The sequence below is a fragment of the Alligator sinensis genome, unplaced genomic scaffold, assembly GCF_000455745.1.
Source record: "Alligator sinensis unplaced genomic scaffold, ASM45574v1 scaffold250_1, whole genome shotgun sequence".
NCBI lineage: Eukaryota > Metazoa > Chordata > Crocodylia > Alligatoridae > Alligator > Alligator sinensis.
In genome coordinates, this window is record NW_005841888.1 from 4,072,167 (window position 1) to 4,088,651 (window position 16,485).

General features: G+C 41.9%; 1 protein-coding gene across 1 annotated transcript in view; it reads right to left on the bottom strand.

Moving 5' to 3' along the window:
* The window catches only part of NEDD4 (neural precursor cell expressed, developmentally down-regulated 4, E3 ubiquitin protein ligase), a 106,487-nt gene extending 94,584 nt beyond the window's left edge, over window positions 1–11,903 (bottom strand). The window contains exons 1-4 of the mRNA XM_025197067.1: window positions 11,830–11,903; window positions 7,216–7,294; window positions 6,442–6,480; window positions 3,530–3,583 (exon numbers count right to left, since the gene is read on the bottom strand). The gene's annotated coding sequence lies outside the window, so the exon portion shown is untranslated. The remainder of the gene's footprint in view (window positions 1–3,529; window positions 3,584–6,441; window positions 6,481–7,215; window positions 7,295–11,829) is intronic.
* Window positions 11,904–16,485: the final 4,582 nt, after the last annotated feature.

Here is a 16,485-nt window from a genome sequence, read left to right on the forward strand (position 1 = left end):
ACTCTTTCCTGCCTATGCAGGGGGTCGGACTCGATGATCTATTGAGGTCCCTTCCGACCCTAACATCTATGAATCTATGATAACTGTGTACAGAATGAGACTGCAAAGGTGTCACACAAATCCTACTAAACTCACGTTTGTTCAGATTATTGCTTCAAAATATCTTCCCCTTTGCTTGTTACTAGAGTGCTCTGAATCCTTCAAATGGCCTTCTTTTATCTACTGTAAACAAACTACTTGCCTTTTCTTTCCAGGACCTTTACCCTCCTATTTCTATCTTACTAAATTCTCATCTAGCATCAAGGTTTCTTTCCACCTATGAGATGTTTCCACCACTCACTTTGAGATTTTCAACAAACACCTTCATATTTTCTCCCGTGCTCTCCTTCACACTAATGCAGTTTACGACTCTGTGTGCTGCCAACCAAAAATGTGATAAATTGGAGGCTGCCAATATGCTCAGACCTCCTCTTAGGCCAACTACACAACATCACCATTTCCTTGAACTGTCTACCTGTATCCATTAACAGCCTCTTCTTGCAAACTCCTTGGGCAAGGACTTTTTTGTTCTGTAACTTTACAGCCAAGCATAGTAGGCTTCTGATCTATCATTAGAAACTACAGTAATATACACAAGGTCACAATTTGATTTGCAGAATCTTTAGTAATAAGCTCTGGGTTTGAGAAGAACCCTGCATTGTTTTCCAAGCATGCCACACTTCTATAATAAGCACAATATACATGGAAGTTAAGGCAATTACATTATACCAATTTACAGTTATTTTTAATAGGAATCTCTTGAAGAGCCTTTCAGACTGAGCAACGTTTGTAATTCTTTTGTTACCATGTTAAGTGCACGTGTCTACCCAGTTTCAGAACAAAAGATAGTCTTTGTCTTTCTGTATTATGTTATGGGAGTGATCATGAGAAAGATGCAATTGGTAGTTGGCCTTGTTATTAAATTTAACTCAAAAGATGTACACTGTCTGCAATCCACCCCTTTCAGTTATATCAGTGATACCCAACTGGCAGCCTGTGGATCACGTGTGGCCTGTAAGAGGTTAAGTTGAAGCCCCCAGGCTCCTGCTTGGCCACTGATCCCTCCATTACTGTGGCTGTAACAGCAGCCAGAGTCTCCAAGCTCAGGTATTTGCTGCCTGCCCAACCCTAGGGAGCAGGACAGTGCACTGCAGTGTGGCCAGCCAAGATGAGAACAAGCTGAGGGTGAGCCTGAGGCCACGCAGACAAGCAGTGGAGGGCATACATGAGGTGATACTGTGGGGAAAGGGAAAAGAGACCATACAGGTGCACACTAGTGACAGGGCGTGGAACGCAGGAGAACAGTGACGCTGGTAGGGGAGTCTGAGCAGCATATGGCCTAGAAAGGCTCAGAGTCCACCTTGGGGCAACCTGAGGGGTGTTCAGCCCACAGCTACTTAGAAGTTCGACAATCTTGAATTATTTACTGCATTTACATATCTCTAACATTTAGTAAACTGGTGGATCCTGTTTACATTTAAACCATTTATTTGCTGACTTTGGCCCTAGCTACAGCACAACTGGCTCTAGTCTACCTATTCAGTTTTTAGTGAATAACCTAACTTAACCCAATTATTGTCACTTATCTTAAATTTTAAATCCAACAAATACATCTCATAGTTTCATAGTTTCCAAGGTCGGAAGGGACCTGAACAGATCATCAAGTCCGACCCCCTGCCCTGGGCAGGAATGAGTGCTGGGATCATAATACCCCAGCCAGATATCTATCCAACCTCCTTTTAAAGACCCCCAAGGTAGGGGAGAGCACTGTCAGAACCTATTTTTAAAAAGCCAAATAATATCTCCATAATATTTCTCCTTGATATCTGCTACTCCTTGTTAGTTTTCCTCTTAAAAAGAAGTATCTTATCCCTCAAACCCGGGAGAAAAGGGAGTAAAATCTAAACTTCAAGCTTCAGTTTAAAATTTTGGGTCCAACTCCATCAAAAAAAACCCCAATTTAAATGCACTTTTTTGCAAAGAGCTTTAAATATGAAAGAAAGCTAATATGAAAAGTCCTGTTTAACTTAGTAGGGTCAATTTATCAGTCTACTGAAATAGGTACTGCGCTTTCGACAAACAGGTCTCAACCTGGCGGGGTAGGAGGCTTAATTTTTTTTTAAGTATTTAAAGAAAACACACTGAAATAAACTTGATTAGAATTAAATTTGAAATATAACAAGGCTTAGGATTCTATTGACTAAGTAAAATCATTTAAACAAACAAATATACTGTCATAAGTGAACCTTGAAGAGTTAAAGGAGCTGGTGTTTTTAATCATACAAGTATTAGAAAGAATACTTATTAACATCTCTTTTGTTTAATAAATCAGTTTTCAATACAGTGTTTTGATAGTGAAAAACAAATTTTATGCCTCCAACATCTGTGGTTTCTACATTAAGTGAGGAAACCAATTTAAAAATGCTGGCTTTACATTTTTAATGAATTCCAGTTTCCATCCAATTTAAGAGATTAAGTAGTATAGTAAATTAAAAAAAAAAATCTAAAACAAAAATTAAACCTTCAGACTGAATAAATATTAAGTTATGTGTTTTCTAGGATTATCCTCCTGGTTAGGATGAAAAATTGCGTGCAAAGATGATATGTAGCTACAAATCAACATATTTTAATATATACACCATCCCACAAGAATTTCCCCTGGAAATTACCAATGTGAAACAATTTAAAGAAATCAATGTTTCCTGCTGTTGATTTAAAACAAACTAAAGCTAGTTATTTAAATTGCAGTGACGTAAATCAAACCATTCTGGTCTCAGAGAAACCTGACTATTTACAGGCAACCTTCACCATTCGCGGGGTATACATTCCTGCGATCCCCGCGAATGGCAAAATCCGCGAATAGGGCACTGTGTTCATGAAGCAGTGCCCCCGGCGGCTGGGCAGGGGGAGGGGCAGCACAGCTCTGGCAGGAGCGCGGTGGCGACAGAGGGAGCCTGACAGCAGCAAGCGCGGAGCTCCCAAGGAGCTCCGGTAAGTGTTTAAAGTGTATTTAAACTGCGGGTTTGGCATTCGCACATATTTGAAACTGTGAACGCTGACCCCACGAATACCAAGGGTTACTATGGTTATTTTGTTTGTGATAAAGTCAATTTACAGCTTTCAATACAAGTTCAGATGTTTCTTTTATGACAGTCATCATAAATAAATTAAAGGTTTTATGACCTCTCTATCTACCTTCTCTCAAACTGCAGTACAACCATTAAGAAAATGAATCAGGTCAAAATGTTAATAAATTAAAACATTATAAACATTTAACAGCAAATCAGTGCACCTCCAATATTTTATTTCAATCCAGAACATGGAGAATTGTAAGATGTAGTAATTTTCAGTAAGAAGGTGCAACAGTCTGACCTTAATTTTGATGGACCTAAATTAAGTTTTGATTTTTTTAAACTTATGTTGTATCCATATGAACTTGATATCACTTGTGTCTTCAAATGAATAGAAATGTTAATACCAGAACACCTACCAGACGGTTTTCATCAAACACTTCAAAAAGAAGCCGGTGTTTCTGAGGATTAACCTAGGAAAAAATGGTAAATATTGTTAATTACTGGTTAAATCAAGATATTTGAGAAGTCTCAGTGTTTGTTTTTGCTAAGCAAATACTCTAAGCTTAAACTAGAATAAAAGCAGGCCAAGACTTCTAACATGGCTAACTACCTCTCTTAGCCTGGAAATAATAGGAAGTTAAAAGATTCAGTACCAAAAGGACCTCACAAAACCCTGGTCAAAAATTCAGATGAAGATTACAGGTAAATACAACGAAGTAAGATTAACATCAAGATTGACATCTACCGCATATACTTCATTTATCTCAACCACAGCATAAAATACATATTCCCAAGCTAATTATAAACCATCTTATTTAAGTAATACCTAGCCATGACAGCAAGGAGCTCCAATATGGGCCAATTTACTTTTGTCTTCTATACAATTACCACTGAATATTAATTTTAAAAAAGCAATTACTATAGTAACTGTGGTTCTTCAAATGGATTTGCCTACATAGTTCCACATTTAAAACATGTGCGACACCCCCTGGATGTACAAGCAGTTGCCTTCTAAATAGCAATATATATTAAGGTTGTACTTTATCCTGTCTTTGTGTTTCTTATATACCATTTGTTCCAAAAAGATTAAAATGTGCAAATGTTACTCAAGCCTCCTATTAATTCAAACTCTTGGTAGGGCTTCAAAATATTTAAATTTGATTCTTTGATTGTTTTAATTCTATTTTTTCTTCTCAGCCTCATTTGAACTGAGTTCCCAATACTACCTACAAGGTGAGCAGAAGGAGTCTCATTCAACTGCGGAGTAAAACATTGTTCTCTGGAATCAAACATATGACCTAGCTATTAACTCAAACTAGTAATGCTTCATGAAGGAAGCATCTGAACATTAGGGCCAGCCTCCTCTGACAGAGAATAACTTAGGGTACACAGTCAAAGATGAAAATGATGATAGAGCAAAGGTTGGCAACCTTTTGACTTGCCACATGCCAGTCCTTGCAACCCAGCCATTGCTACAGACCATGCATCCTCTGCTGTGCCTCAGCTGTTCCAATTCTGTATAGAGAGACTGATCTCTTGCTCCTCTAAATTTTCTCACTACATCTCTCAGAGTGGCTTTTTTCGGGGAGCAGAGGCTGGAGCTGCAGGTATGGGGAGGGGAGGAGGCAGAGAAAAGCAACTCTTGGAACAGAGCTGGACTCTCAGGGAGTGGGCAGCCAGGGCATTAGCTGGCCATCAGTAAAATGCAGAATGTGGAACTTGAGCTGGATTCCATAACTAGACTGCAAAAGGGTTTCAGTGTGGACTGGATCCAATCTCTTTGTAGGCCAGACCTGGCCTGTGGGCCAGAGGTTGCCAAACCCTGGGGTACAGGGCTTTTTTGAACCAGGATCTTTGCCAACTGATAGAAAGGATAGAGAATCTGACACAAATACAGGGTAATATAACCAGAACAAAAGAATGCAAGCTATACATACAGGATGGGAGATTGTCTTGGAAACCACCAACATAGAAAATGACTTAAGGGACCATTGTAATCAGCTCAGCAAGACCCTTCAGTGCAATACAATGGAAAAATGAATAATGCAGGCTTTGTCATACAAAGAAGATATCTCATAACATGAAAAAAGTGGTCTTTCTTTCTACATGATCTGATAAAACCATGAGGAAAATATCGTATTCAATTGTGTTCCTTATTTTAAAAGCAGTGGTTTTTAATTGCAGATCCCTCTGGAAATTTCAAATGGAGATGCAGACCCCTCTGAACTGTAACTGTGGGTTTTCACATTTTTAAAATTTATTTATCATAGTCATCTTTTGTGGACCCCTTAGACAGTCCGCAAACCCCCAGGGGTCCACTGACCATAGGCTGAAAAACACTGCTTTAAAGAGAATATAGAAATATTAGAATTTCAAAGGAGGGCTATAAAGAAAGCCAAAAGATTGAAAGGGAGGGGGCAGAGGAGAAACAAGCCCAATGATATCAGATTTAACGGAGAAAGTTGTGGAGTGCAACCTGCCCTCCACCATTTTGAGGCAAGTAGGTTAGAGAAAAGACTACCACTGTGTCCACTATCTAACTCCAGTATTAGAACTGATGATTGATGGGCCAAGACCTGGGCTATGACTGAACCACACTGTTGTCTAGTCCCATAGCATCCAGCTCAACAGGAGATTAGAGTTGCTATTTTGTGCAACAACACAGCAAGTTGTGAAGATTACAGCTTTAGTAATATAGCAGAACATCAAACAACAATACTCCAATGAACCTCAGATTCAGTCAACTACACATTGCTGAAAATTGCTTCTACAGTGCAGTTTCTCTCTTACAGTTCTATAAAAAAGGGCGGGGGTTGGTTTTTTGCCCTTTTTGGCCAGGAAATCCCTCGCTAATGTGAGAGTTTAAAATACCTCTGTCCAGCCAGAAATTACACTTTAACATAAGGAATTTATAAAGGCAACTTGTAACCACTTAAAAGTGGAAGGAGTAGTTGCTGCTTAGGACAGCCCATCAGCTGTTACAATGTAATTATTAACTCTTCATGCTCCTGTAAGGCTACAAATTAACTGTAAATCTAACCCTGAGTGAAGCAGGATTAAAGTATCAAGTTTTGTGATCCCTTGTTTCTCTAGGGAAGAATGCAGAGGTAACAGTTACATCCTGCTGTTACAAAGCAGCCATTTCTATTTTTTTTAATTTTTATTTTATTTTATTTTTTTAATAACTGCACAGGGGTCAGCCCCACTTAGTGCAGTTGCTCAGCTTCTACTATATTCATTGTGTTCCAGGTAAGTATTTTGCAGATTATATCTTTTGGTTGTAACAGTAATGTAATCAAACTTTAAAAAAACCCCAAAAAACACTTACTCTGAATAAAAGTTCCTCATTCCACTTTGGATTCAAGGTCTACAGAGAAAAAGAGACAACACTTTGATTAAATGAATTTGTTCGGTACAGTACTGCATCCATTTTGTTTCATATGACGATCTAGTTACACATGAAAAAAATAAGGTTTCACTTTGCTGGTGTAAGTCAAACACACCCTTTACTGCAGTGCAGAAAGGAGCCTACTCACCCAACTGTTGATAGATTCTGGCCTGTTCACATGGAAAAAGTGCAGAAAAAACTTTGCAGCACGGTATGCTACCATTACCTATATTGAAGACTGACAATCTGGAGTGCATGCTAGATTGGTAAACAACTTCCCTTTCCAAATCCAAAAGATTTTCTGTATCTTAGCAGTCTTAAAGTATAAAGCTTCTATTTTTTCCCCTCTAGGTACTTGTAGCAGTAGTACTTTTGAGTGAGCTGTGGTAGATGGCGAAGAAGAAGAGGTGAACACTTTCCACATAAGCCCCACAATGGAGTCAGGGCCGTCTACCAAAGATCTAGCTTTAAGACTGCACCCACACTACACTTTTTCCTTGATACCAAGATATTTACTGAAAAACCAGTGCTCTAGCAATGCCATAAACAGCCTCATAACTATCATCAGTATATTATATAACAACATTCCTTCCTTCTGTCCCCCTCTCCTTGTTCTCCCTTACTAACAATCATATTAAAACCTCAAGCTTCCCTTAGTCTTAGCTTTTTCTCTGGATTCTGATAAAAATAAGGATGAAGGATGAAAAGGCTAACCTTTTTAATAGTTTTTGTTTGAACACTGGTAAGTATTCCATCCACTGGATCATATACTGTCACTTTCACATAAGGATCACTGGAAAAAATGGTAAGTCAGCTGTTAGAAATGCTGTTTGTCAACATTATTTTGAATTATTTTTTTACATTTGTTAATAAGTAAAAAGCATGAAATGGAGGAATCTAATTACTTTTCAAACAACAAGGCTTAGCTTAAACTGCATAATGGACTTTGTCTAATATCTACTTTAAGAGGTTAAACCTATTTAAGCACAAGTGATTCAGCAAGTCTATATTAACCATTCTGATCCATGATCTGCACCCCACTGTAGTTTGGCTAAGTTTCTAAACATTTACATAAGTTTGTGAGATCAAAACACATGTGGCTCCATGTTTTCAAACAAGCTATTTTTTCCAATTAATATCTTAGTATAGGATAAACTTACCATACTTACTTGAATCCAAGATGACCCTAAAATTAAGACGACTCCCCCCACCCCACAATTAGATTGTATAGATGAAAATTGTATACATTTGTATAAATCTGTTATTATTTTCCAGGTATAGAGTCTAATTATTGAAGGGTTGTCTTAAATTCATTTCTGCCACTGCTATAACAGGGAAAGCAGTGGCTGCAGGGTGGGGAAGGTCAGACAGCCCCTTTGCTCTCTGCCTCACTTCTTCACCCTGCAGTCTTCTGAACCCCTGCCACCTGCAACTCCCACCCCACAATCTCTGTCCCCTCTCCCTTTACAGTCAAACTGTTTGGGCTCTGTTCCCCCCTAGGTCACGGAGCATAGCATGTGGAAGCACAGCCTCTGCTGGGCCACACAGCAGTATTGGCACAGGTTTCCCTGTATTCCAAGCCTGGGAAGGAATCTAGCCTGAGCCAGAGCACAGCTGTGCCTGACAGCAAAGGCAGGGAGAGGGGAAGGAAGGAACTGCAGAGGGCAAGTTGAGGGAGGGGGGCAAAAGGCTGCTATGGCTTTGGTTCTGGCTCTGGCCCTGGTCCTGGTCCTGACCCAGCCCCTCCCCTCAACTTTACACATACATTTAAGATGAAGGGCTATTTTCCACCCATGTTGATTGGGGAGAAAAACCTCATCTTAGATTTAAATATAGTAGTTCTCATGTTAGTCTTTGAGTAGCACTTTTAAAATAAATCTTAGCTACCCAGTTTTAGGTACATGTATGAATCAATCAGCTGGACTTAAAAGTATTTTCATAGATAATTACCCAATTCTAGTCACATACAGGTGTTAGCTTCTACTGAGAAAGCAGCAATTCTGGTAGAAACATATAAGTATTCAAACGCTCATTCAATTTATTGCAGGGGAAACAAGCCCCCACTCCATGAGAATGATCTTGCAGGTGTCAACCTGCATGATCTCCTCTATGACAAACTCTCTTGCAAGAATGAACATCTATCTGCTCCCCTCCAGCTCTGGTCTAGGAGGGAAATGGAGCAGCAGGGCAATGATTCTTCGAGCATCCCCAGCCAATCCTCACTCCCCATTTGCTCTTCAGGCCAGGGTTCCTGGTCTGAGGAGTTTGCCCCTCTGCTCCAGTCCACCCAGACTTGTAGGCTGTGTAGGCCTGTGTAACATGAGTCATGAGTATGCTGCTGCCAAACTCGGCCATTTTCAAAAGGCCTATGGCTAAGCGGTAACAGGAGGCCTGAAACCTGTCCTTGATTGATGTACCATAATGCCAGTGTTTGCAGATGTTGCAGCTGGCTTGGTCAGCAGAACAGAGAAAAGGATCCATCTGTCTAATTGGACACAATCAGTAAGAATAAGCCACCCTTGTTAGTCAGGGTTAAAACCACATTCTATCATGGAAAGGAGTGAAGAAGCCCTCCCTATTGCCGTTACTTTCGCAAAGATATAAATTTTAACTAATCTGCAATTCTTGGTCCATAAGAAAACTAGTTTAATCCAGTTCTGGAAGTTTCAGTGAAACAAACAACAGCCTCTTTTCTGCCTTGTACCCTATCACTGCACTGCCTCCCTTCAGCCTTTTTTCCCCTGCTCTTTTCCCCCTTCTCCTCCCCTCCCCTTCACTTCTCTGCCTCACCTTTTGTCTTTCTAATTCTACCTTTTTACATTTTCATTGACACCCTGCCACACTTGTAGTTTCTTTCATTTCTTGGAGTCTCAGAACAGCTAAGACTCTCCATGCCTTGACCGGGGCTTCTGCCACAGTGGGCGGGTGGCAGTATCAGCTGTAGATGCTACCTATAGTTTCAGGAGCCCTGGTGCAGAGCCTGTTGATGTGGTCCACAGCTGACACTGAAGCCCTCCTAGCCCAGTGGAAACTCCTGCCCAGAACCCCAACCCAGAACCTGCTGGCAGCAGCAGCCGTGGACCCAGGCAGGAGTGGCTGCTGCATCAGGCAGGTGGCAGCATCAGCTGTGGACACTGCCAGCAGGTTCTGAAAAGAATGCCTGTTCATGGCCTCTATCCCAAGAGGTTTGTTGTTAAGGTAACATCCTGGACACATAGGCATAACATCCTTACTGCACTATAAAAATGTGAGTGGGTGTGTTGAAACCTTATGCCTTGAAGAGACTTGAAGGAAGAATAAGAGACAAGCGGCTGTTACATAAACAGAGATATCTAAACTAAGACTAGTTAATACACAGCTTTCCACTGGAAAAATGAATCTGTCTGCTTTCACAAGCTAGTCTGTCAAAAATATGCTTTAGAATTATACAAGAGTCATTTGCCTGTTTTGAACATGTCTGAAGCAAGTCTGTTTTGAAAATCCAATATTCAGGTTCTGAATAGCTTTAATTAGCATGAACAGGTCTACCATAAGGACAACATCATAAGATTGCCGAACAAACATTTATGTTGTGTTGAAGAAAGCTGCCCTTCTTTAAGTATCAAGACCATGAATAAGAGGGAACTATGGCTTCATAAAATAGGCAGGAGTAAAGAGAGGTGGGTAGTTTTACAGGCAAATGCAAACATGCTGAAGGTGGTATTTTTCTGACATTACACTGAAATCACAGTAGGGCTAGAATAATGGCTTGTTTGCATGTGCCAAAACAGCTGTAAGCAACACCAGTACTAAGCTTATTACTGGTAAATGAGATCTCCTAATCTTTATCTGTACAACAGGAAAGGCTAGTTTCATGTCAGTCACCAACTCCACGAGGACCCCTACAAAGTATTCCAATTAATATATTCTGATTAGCATTCTGTCTCATTGTACTACATCCTACTCTGATTGTCAAATTAACATTTGCAGACAGTTGGATAGTTAACAACAGGGGTGCTCAACTTGCAGCCTGTGAGGCCTTGGCATCTAGCCCGTGGGAATGCCATGGGTTAGGAAATTTGGTGGTAGGGGAGTAGTGGCTACCCTCCCTCCTGCCAAATTCCCAAACCCCAAGCCCTACATACCTGGTTGAAAGCATGCCATGCCCCGTTCCCCACAGCCCCAGGAGCTGGGCCTTGCCATGTCTCCTTTCCCCTCCCCCCACAGGCCTGGGCCACAACCCCCTTTCCCCATGAGGCTGTAGAAGAGCAGTGATGATGCGCAAGGGGTGCATGTGCACCCCCTGAGTGTGGCAGTGCACCCCCTATGAAAAGGCACCGCTGACACGGTCGGCAGTGCCTGCGGGCAGTCGCTGCTTTCCGCCCCCACCCACCCCCCCCCCCCGCCAATGGCATCTGTGGGTGGTCACTGACCCCTAGTTGGTGCTCGCTAGCTGCCCTCCCCCCCGATTACCGCCACTGCACTTCCGCTACTGCTGCCACGCTCCCGCCACCTCCAGCACAGCCATGGCCCCCCAGCCACCAGGAGCATGTGTTGTTCACGGAGAAGAGGAAGGGGGCATGGTATGGCCCAGCCTTGTGAGGTAGGGGGAGTGGGGGATGTGGCCTGACTCAGACTGTGTGTGTGGGGCTTGGGTGTTGGAATTTGGCACACCTGCTTCTCTCCTGTGGAACTGGGTCAAACCTCCTTCCCTCATGTGGGGCCAAGCTGTCCCCTCCACCCCCTTCTGCATGGACCTATAGGGCCCAGCCACACAGGACGTGGACACTGGACTGAAACCACTGGTAGGATCCAGCCTGAGGTCAGAGCAGGCACTACCCATCCAGCCTGCCACAGAAAAAGATTGAGCCTCACTGGGTTTACAACAGCTACAGAGATGATTAATAGTGTAGCGTGCCTTGGCCTACCATTTGAGTTTTGCATGTTAAATGCTGTTGCCATATCAAGCTGTAAAAGCAAAAAGGTAAGCATTTTATCTGTAGCTGCTGGTATTGCTGGACTATTACTACTTTAGCCTCAGCTTTCTTAGAAGAGGTATATAGTACCCACTATTGAACAGGTTCAGCATGCACAGTACCAGTACAACCTTCCCACACCATGCCCTGCTAATTCTTTCGCCAAAGGAACAGGGGCATCTTCATGGTTAGGCCAGCCCCAGTTTAGTTTTTTTCTAAGACTGTCAATTAGTAAACATTTTAATTTTTATGGAAGAGGTACAACTGTATTAAAACAGGAGCACTGTTTGATATTCTAGTTAGTACAATCCACATTATATAGTTTGCATGAAGCCAACAATACAGCATTGCAAATGAACCCACATATCCTTACCTTGCTCCCAAGATATCCTTTTTGGCAAGACTAATTCCAGCTATAATCTTCACCCTCACAATTCGTGTATTTTCCTGAAATACAGAAAATAAAGCCGTGTTATTTATAAACAACAAATTTATAGCCAGGTTAACCACTATGAAATTAAAACACTCAAATGATATTTGTAAATACAGGGTAGCAAAATCAAGAAAGCCTGCAAGATAAGGAATACTCTAAGCCACAGAATGCAAGGTAGATATTTCCTCTTCTATGTCCCTGCATGTAGATGGGTAACATACTTCTACATATTTAAAAAATGACTATTGGACTACTAGTCTTGAAAAGATTATGTTCAAGTAATGGTTCTGCAAAGCTTAACTAAAAATATTATGCTATTTTTTGTCCTCTCTGTAAATTAATGGCATTCATTACAGTAAATTTTGGTGCAGTCATTTCTTTCATAAAACTAATAAAATAAAAAAATCCAGCCCAAACAGACGCACAAGAATTAGTACTGCTGTTTTGCTAAATTGTTTGATAAGGGAGTAATCCATGAAAAGTGAAAAAAGCACAATATTATGAAGTCAACAGTTCAACGTAATACTAGATTAATTTAGGAAACACAAAGCTAAATAGGACAGTCTGCATAACTTATTCTATATATTGTTGGTATAAACGATATTTTTAATTAAACATCAATTAAACATCAATGCAGGAATTAAGTAAAAAGAATCAATTGCATTTCCCGTTCAATGCTGAAAAAAAACTAAGTTTGCTTATGCAATTGTTCAACAGACCTGAATTTACCTGTCTCCTGATAAATCTGAAATTTTTAAAGTCCTGGACAGAGATAATAAAAACCAAAAACTTCTCTCTGGGTTTCAGCTCAGGGGTGTCAAACATACAGCCCACTGGCTAATTTGGTCCTGCAGAGCCCCACCTGATCAGACCTACAAGGAGCACAGTGCATGTCCGTAGTGTGGGGCTACTTCCCAGGCCCCCTTGCTCTTTCCCCCTTCCCCCAGCATACCTGATCTGGCAGCTGCTCCAGACAGTCCGAGACCCACTCAGCACACAGTGTTCACAAGTGCCATGTGCAGCATGGGTCTTGGGCTAGTTGGAGCAGGTGCCATATGCAGAGCAGTCCAGCAAGGGTGGCCACCGCATACAGTGCAGCTGCTGCTCTGGCTAGGTTGCCCCATGGGCGGTGCCCATTTCAGTTGCTCCAGGATCCACACTACACTTAGCATGGGGTCCAGATTGGCTAGAGCAGCTGCCAGATCAGGTATGCCACAGAAGGGAAAGAAGGTCTGTGGGCCCAAGTCAGCCCATGGTCCAGCCCCATGCCATTCATCTAGTCCACAGGGTTGAATGAGTTTGACAGCCCTGCTTTAATTAGTCCAAATATTTTTGGTTTCCAGAATTACTACTCCAATATGCACACTTTTTGGCCCCCCCCCCCAAAAAAATTATTGGCAGAAGCCAAATACAAAGTTTTAAAACATAAAGGGTTATTACAGTCTCATCAGGATGCAGTGTGAAACCACACCTATGCAGAGTATGTAGAAATTATTGTGAAAAAAAATTCAAAATGGTATGAACACTATACATGCACTTTTATGGCTGTAATATTAAACTGAAGCAAGAACTTGCATACCATGAAAACAAGTCTGTTCTTGGCCATACTTAGAATTACATATGATGGCCTATGATCAACTAAAGAGATGGCCTATCATTTTGGGGGTTAAGAGGCCTGGTGCTGAACAGTCTTATTTAGTTAGCCCTGCATGTGAAGTATTGAACTTAGGAATGCTCAGAAGTTGGAGACTCATAGTGAAGGAGGGTAGACAGCCTGTTTCTTCAGCAAGAAAAAAGACAAGCAGACTAGAAATTGTCCACAGGCTGTAGGCTGACAGAGTGGTTGAAAAAAAAGTTGATCTGATCTAGTTGGTTGAGTAGAGCCATCAGCAGCAGGTAGTAAAATACCAGAGAACAGTGTTGCTACTCCAGTCTATCTGCAGGGGAAAGGGAGGGTGGGGGGAATATTCCTCTTCCTTGAAGAGGAAATGGGTAGGAAGAGTCTAGAGAAGCAACGAGGGACAGGAACAAAAAAGCCAGCTTTAGCCATTTTATATAAAATTCCGGGGTTGGAATCTCAGTGAGCGAGCACAGCTACTTGGAAGGGTTATTGGGATAAAAGACCATTGAGGGCTCTCTTTAAGAAAGGGAAAAACTAATGCAGAACCAGCTGAAACCAACAATAAACCACCAGAGGAGGCACAGAAGAGAACACTGAAGCAAGCTCACTGCAACTGCAAACACAGCTGAGCCTTGTCTACTGTGAAGCAGAATATCTGACACCAAAACTACTAGCAGCAGACTAAGGGCAGCACCAAAAAGCTGCCCAAGTAAGTTTACATACATACAGCTTCTGGCAACTCTGCACAGCTCCACTGCAGCAGCTGGGCTGGCAGGGGCAAGGTGAACTCAGAGTGCTCCAGCTGCTGAAGACAAGGTAGTTGTCGGCACAGACAGGTCTACCCATGCCTTCTACCAGCTGCCAGCAGAAGCCTTCTTTCCTCAGAAAAAGCAGAAAGAAACAGTTCTGCTGCTACAGGGAATCTCTGAATGTAGACACATTTGGTTTCGTCAACAGAACCAAACTTCACCAAGTTGACTAAGGCAGACCCAACCAATCCTAACTTCTGCTGAAAAGCTTCCATTGCTTTCCCATAGGAAACCATTTTCAAATGGAAAATCAAGTAACCCAAACAGTTAAAATTAAACTGTAAACAATGGTGGATGCAGAGCTTACTTCTACTGGGAATTTTAAGAGGCAAGACCTTCCACCCAAGTATTAGGTTTTACATATTTCAAAATTCTCTATTAGTAATACACTTTCTTACAATGATATAAATGGCTGAGGGACAGTAGCTTAAAGAAGAATAAATTTTGTACAACTGTTTGTTATTTTTTACATGTCAAACTTATGAAATATATAATGTTTTTGTAGATGAGAAAAAAGCACTGTTATGCTACCAAGGGGAAGGATCACTTACAAGAATACAAATTGTAAACAGAAAAAAAAAAAAAAAATCACTGAATCATTGAATAGAAGGGTTGGAAGAGAACTCTTGAAGTCATCTAATCCAGGGGAGTCAAACATGACCCATGACCCCACATCCTCACCCCAGCTCTGGGTGCTGCATGTGGTGCACAGGTTGGACTCAACACTGCACACACAACACAGGATCAGTCTGGGGCAAACACTGCATGTGGTACCCTGCTGGATCAGCCCTGGGTGCCAGCTCCATGGCTGGTCCAGATCAGGCTGTGTACTGTGTCCTACACTATAATCTATTACATGGGGTAACTGTATGCAGCATCCCAGACCAACCTCTTGTGCTTCCTGAAGCACTGGGTCCCAGCCTGTGTTGCAGACAGCACGCACTCCATGTTGTGCCACATGCCACATACACAGAACTAGCAGACTGCCCTGTAACCCTCATCTGGCAGCCATGGGACCACGTGAGTTCGACACCCTTAATCTAGTCCAGTCTCCTCACAGCAGGATCATCACCAACTAACCCATCACAATCAAGTGTACACCTGTTATAAAAAAAAATCCAAGGATGAAGATTCCACACCCTCTCCAAGTAGCCTGTTCCAATGCTTAACCAACCCCCTAGTAAGTTCTTCTTAATATCCAACCTAAATTACCTTACTGAAATTTAAAACCTTTGCTTCTTGTTCCTTCCCCTGAGAGAACAGAGTACACAGAGAATCATCTATCTCGATCCTCCATATAGCTACCCTTCACGTATTTAAAAGCTTATAAAACCCCTCCTTCAGTGTGGAAATTACAATTACTGCCCTTGATTTGTACGCGATGCTTCTATTAATATACCCTTGTATATCCCAGCCAGCACTGCTGGCTCATATTCAGCTTATGGACCACTCTAACCTACAGCTCCCTCTCTGCAGTGCTGAAGCCTAGACAACCATTCCCCATGCTGTATTTATGCATTCAGTTATTCCATCCCAAATGCAGGACATGGCGCTTGTCCTTGTTAAATTTAATCTAATTGATTAAACAGGAGAAATGGTCTGAAATCAAAGTTTAAAGTTAGTCTGAAACTTAAATGATACTGTAGCAGGTTGTCACTCAGTTCTTTATTTTTCCTGGGGCAAACTTGTCCCCACAAGGAAAACAACATGCATAACAATGCAAGCACTTTAATAAACAACCATACAATCAACAAAGGTTCCTCGGACTCAAAGAGAGGACACCACAGTTCAGAGCCGGCTCCATGGTGCTGTCCTCTTCCTTCTCCCTCAGCTCCGCTCTGAGAGCTTTTATCTTCCCCCAGGCCAGGCATTCATCAGCTCCCCTGCAACCCCTGCTCCAAGCAGGGAGGCTATCACTTAATGGCCTGCAGCTGTGCTCCCGCCCCCTAGCCATGAACAGTTACAGATCCCCTCCTAGCCCTACTCCGCAAAGTGTCTGCAACTCCACCCAAATTGGTATTACCCAACAATTTGCTAAATATGCACGCAATGCCATCATCCAAATAGTTAATAATGATGTTGAACAATACGGGACCCAGGATAGACTCTGGGAAACCCCACTCATGACCTTCTCCCACCCAGCCATTGATGACTACTCATTGAGCA